Below are 5715 nucleotides of genomic sequence, written 5' to 3' on the forward strand. Positions count from 1 at the left end.
AACGTGGGGAGCGGTGGAGGGGGTTGTCACTGTGGCTTTTCCTCCGGAGAAACAAAAGCCCAAAATAGAAAAAGTTTTTCTTGTGAACAAACAGGTTCTTCTCGTGGCAAGACTGCACTCTGATCAAAAGAGAAACCTTCATAATCATTCCGACTAGCTTGCCCTCGATTGAGGACTTGGAAATTGTCGACACAAACAGATTATCGTATAAGGGTTGTCATCCTAGCCATATTGGTGCACTGATATAAAATTTCCAGAAAACTTGATCATACTCGAGCTTTAATAAACTTGGAAGAAATTTCGGTTAAAATTTGAAGGCTAAACATTCTATTTCTGCACGAGTGACGGAATTTTCTTAAAAGTGCCACCAAAAATGCAGATACGTCCTTGCCCCAGAGGAGTGAAGATCCATGAAAGAATGAGGCTCTAAATATTTTTCTCCTCAATATTTTCACGAACCTGGGTATTATAATAAGCATTAATGAAATAACAAAACGAGGACTGTGTGACCTAATTAAAATTTAGAGGTTCAATTTTCACCTATACAGTCCCCGTGGAAACTCCTTCAGTTTCAATTTTGTTTATTGATGTAATTGAGACCGTAGGAAATTTGATTCCATGACCTTGATCAGTAAGAGTCGTTGTCGGGCCAGGTCGGAAGGCACATTGTGGTTGTTTGATAAGGGACAGGGATAATTCCAATGCTATGAAAATAATTGTCCAGCTTAGTGATAGTGTGTCCGCAAATCGCACTATTTTGCAACGCTGGTAAAATGCTGCGCGGATGGGCAGAAGTTCAAGGTTTGCCATGGTCAACGAAATTGTATACACGATGCAGGCATTCTTTGTGTACACACATTTAGAGCGAGTTACGGCTGTCAGAAAACAAAAACGCCTGCAATTTATTGCGTATGCAACACGGATATGCGTCAAGCACGAATAGTTGTATTATGTAGGGATTGCCATTGAAAAGCAGCTGCGCTTTCAATTTCTTCCGCTTCTGATCATAGTACGTGTTACGTCGTTGTGCGTAAAACATGTAAGTGATGCAGTCAATTTTTTACTGACTATAGGCAAAATTTTGTCCTTCAAAATTAATTAATTAATTATTGCATCAATCAGTTATTAATCAGTTGGAATTCTCAACCAGGATTTTGATAGGAATATCACCCAATGCTCATCTCTTGCTGGAAAGATGCAAGCTGGTAGGTAGACAGCTACGCTTTCGACGTCATATGCATCTAATTATATTTAAGTCTGTTGTTATTAGACCTTTTTCAATCATCCTCATATCCCCTCTATCCCTGAGTGATTTGGATATTACTTTAATATACGTTATAAAAACGTATCGGCAAAAGTGGGTGACATTTATAGTACAAAGCCATAAGTATCGTGTGCGGAGGTGGCGATAGTTCTTTCTAGAATTCAAGAAACTCTTAAAATAAGTAGTTCCTACAGGCACGGCAAAACAAGGATTTCGGGTGAAAATTGAAGGAAAATTATTGAAATTAGACCACCAATCGAGAATTTTAATTTTATTTTTACTTTTCGAATCTTACAATTAGGTAATTGAGACAGAAGTTGCAAAATTATAGCTATATTCCTGGCGCTTTTTTTTTTTTTTTTTTTTTTTTTTTTTTTTTTTTTTTTCTTGCAAAATATGGTCTAGGTAAATGCTCAATTACGGAAAGCACCCATTGCACCTTGACCGCTTCGAAGCAAAAAATTCAAAGTTTAGTAAAGATGATTTAAACCTCACGTTCATTTTAGATTTTCAGCCAATAAGGCAGAGGAAAACCTCTTCACAGGACAAAGCGTTTTACTTAGCCCGCATGTTATGACTAAAACCAAAATTACTTTCCATTTTTCAGATCCCTTCCAAGGCCGCAGTATCCCCCGGATATAAAGCCTAAAACAACATACAAACAAAAAAAAGAACAAAAAACAAGCAGTGAACTCCAACACAATGTGTTGATAAGGCGCGTCATTAACTCGCACATATCAACCCCTTTAGTTTTCATTTACAGAGATTTCAAAATAGGCAAACAGCATAAAAAGAGAATTCACGATCCAACACTGCGAGGTCAAAGACGCACCTTGACGAGACCGTGTATTGTGAAAGTAGAAAGCTATTCGATCGAATTTAAGTTTTTTGATCTGCCTCAAGCAAAATCTTATCAGATTCTTGAAGAAAAGTGCTACGGAATAATTTAAGCGAAGAAAGGAAAAATTCTGTCGAACTCCTAGAAGATAAAGTCGATTTAAAGGTATTTTGGGGCTAAAATACCCAAATCACCGGTAGTAAAAATCCCGTTATATTATTGAAAAGAAATTGACTCGATATAAATGCAATTGCATTAAATACGTCTTGATTTTGTTATTTTAAACGTCTTTCCATGCAAAGAAGTTCAACCATGTCGTTGCTTTATTCATTCATGAATTGAAAGTAAGCAATCTACATCCCGAAAATCTACTGATTTGCCGTAAAAAATTGCAGAAACTTGATATACCAGGTCGATGCACCCACTCGTTGAATTTACCAACCAATTTTGTGAGTGCAAATGTGTAAGAATCAATATGCTACAGTCATTTTGGGTGCATTTATTTTTCATGAAACAATAATAATTTCAATCCCGAAAAACCATCAATTTTCCGTATAAAATCGAAAAAATCAAAATATGTCAACTCCCCGACGTGAAAATTAGATTCTACGTATGTAAAATGTAAATACTTATGTATCGATATGCTGAACAGAACTATGTGTGGACAGTCAGAAGCCCGCGGCAACATTAATTCAACAGAAAAACTGTAAAAATTAGATAGGATTTTAGCCGCTTTGCCCGCCTCTCCTCGCTACTTACAACAAACCGTTCTTATACTCATCTCAAAATTTTTCTCAGAGCTTTGGGTTATTATCAGCTTCCATTTAAACTCCGGTTCGATGGCCGAATCGGCTGCCAAAAAAGCAAGCCACTGTTGAGGGGTTCTATGAGAAATTCGTGATATTATCGGCTCTCAGGAAATCACCCCATGGCTAAAATTGGTGGTATAAATGTTTAAGTGCTTAAAATAATCGTATTCAAGAAACTAAGGAATTAAACTATGGAGTCAATTTCTTTTTAATAATATAACGAATTTACTACCGGTGATTTAGCTATTATAGCCCCAGAATACTTTTAAAGCGCCTTTGCGTTCCAGAATCTCGACGGAATTTTTTTTTTTTTTTTTTTTGCTTAAACGATTCAAGAAACATTGTACCTAGTTAAAAATACAGGGTGAGCGAAAAGTCCCCGACCCCCCCTCTAACTTTTGAACGAATTGAGCTAGGGAAATGAAACTTTGGGAATGTTCCTATCTCAAAGGGGACCATCTTTTGAGGGGGTCAAAATTTTAGTCCCCCCCTCAGGGGGGGACAGGGGCCCCCCAACTTTTTTTTTCAAATAGCAACCCCTATCTTGTGATACCTCATTCGAAAGAGCATAAAAAACTAAGAATTTTGGCGCAAACCGCAGATCAATATCTCAATTTTTGACCGAGTTATGATAGGTCAAAGGTCAAATTTTACCTATTTTCAAAAATTCATAACTCCGGTTCAAATTATCGCAAAGAAAAAAACAAAACGGGAAAATTTACCAAATTGTGTTCGCTTTTACGTAAAAATTGCAGAAATCACTTCGATTTAATTTTACGGGGGGGGCTCGGACCCCCAAATACGTCAATTCAAAGGTCATTCAATTTTCCCGCGAAATAAGCCAATTTCCTCTGGATTTGCCTCCACATTATCTCAGTAAGGTCAAAATCAGTTCAACATTACGTTGGCAAGTCCCCAAATTTCGGGAAAAGTTAAAAAAACGAAATTTAAACGGTCAAATTTAATCACCTTAAATTTCGTTTTTTTAACTTTTCCCGAAATTTGGGGACTTGCCAACGTAATGTTGAACTGATTTTGACCTTACTGAGATAATGTGGAGGCAAATCCAGAGGAAATTGGCTTATTTCGCGGGAAAATTGAATGACCTTTGAATTGACGTATTTGGGGGTCCGAGCCCCCCCCGTAAAATTAAATCGAAGTGATTTCTGCAATTTTTACGTAAAAGCGAACACAATTTGGTAAATTTTCCCGTTTTGTTTTTTTCTTTGCGATAATTTGAACCGGAGTTATGAATTTTTGAAAATAGGTAAAATTTGACCTTTGACCTATCATAACTCGGTCAAAAATTGAGATATTGATCTGCGGTTTGCGCCAAAATTCTTAGTTTTTTATGCTCTTTCGAATGAGGTATCACAAGATAGGGGTTGCTATTTGAAAAAAAAAAGTTGGGGGGCCCCTGTCCCCCCCTGAGGGGGGACTAAAATTTTGACCCCCTCAAAAGATGGTCCCCTTTGAGATAGGAACATTCCCAAAGTTTCATTTCCCTAGCTCAATTCGTTCAAAAGTTAGAGGGGGGGTCGGGGACTTTTCGCTCACCCTGTATAAAGATTTTTCGATTTGGACGTATGAAAAATGTTTAACTCGTTCAGGCACACCGTGTATTGTATGGAGTACTGCTGTTATTCGACCGTTGTCTTCAGGTCAAAATTCTTACAAAGAAGCCCCTTGCAAGAGGCAAATTTTTTGTAATTTCTCCCAGTTTTTTCAGCGTTAGGTATATAAATGAATTGTTTGTCAAATTTTGAGGTCAATTATATTTAATTGTAATTTATACTTTCTTTTTTTCCCCTTCATTTTATTTTTCGTATCGAGGAGTCGAGGTTTTGTTGATTTCTTCGGATTTCGATTACTGTAACTTCTCTTCTATTCGGCCGATTTTTATGAATGAGGTCTCTTTTTATTTGTGTTTTAACGGAGAGTAAGGAAAAAATTGCTAAATACATGCGAAACAATTTTTTTTGAAAATTGGATGAATCCTAGCGTGACGGTGAAATGGTTAATGAAGCGTGAGTAATTGGGGTACGGGTATCGGCCGCGTTGGGACCCAAGGCCCATTGTTCTTCGTGACGCCGACGCAGTGATCAGGAGCGTGGGGACGAGAGGGCTTAGTGGACTCCTGTATGAGCCACGTTTAGCAAATGGTCTAATGAGTCTCGAGGCTCATCACAGATTGCACTTACCACTATCCTGGTGGCCCCGGCTATCAGAGCAAGGAGTACCAACTTTTGAAAAGGATAACAGTGTTGTGGAGATATGTCAAAGCAACGTTGTGAACAAAACGGAGTGAGTGAAATTCTCATTCAAGGAGTGCCGAACTGGTCAGCCATCCTCGAATCAGTTCGCTTGCTTCCGCTTATATATGCATATTTTAAATCAGCGCGCCCCATTCTAAGGTTTTTTTTAAAAAAAACCAAGAAACGTAGACTCTTGGTATTCATTACACATAAACTAGCGAGCCCCAGAATGAGAAACAAATTTTAATCATTATTATTGACGGATTAGTAAACTTTTTACACGCTTTGGAAAATCTCAGAAGTTCGCGGTAGTCACTTTTCGGTTAGGAACTAGGGGACTCGGTTATTGTATCGAGGGGGGGGTCGAAACGATCGCAAAGGCGGTATACTACGTATACGCGCCAAAATAAAAATAAAATAAAAACCGCATATTTTTCCACCTTCGAGAAGCGCTGCCATTCGTGGTTGGCGAACATCATTTTCTTTCAAAATTAGAAAAATCGATCCTTCCAAACGATCTGTTAATTTTAGTAATGTGTAAACATTTTC

The sequence above is a fragment of the Bemisia tabaci genome, chromosome 5 (genome assembly GCF_918797505.1).
Source record: "Bemisia tabaci chromosome 5, PGI_BMITA_v3".
Taxonomy (NCBI): Eukaryota; Metazoa; Arthropoda; class Insecta; order Hemiptera; family Aleyrodidae; genus Bemisia; species Bemisia tabaci.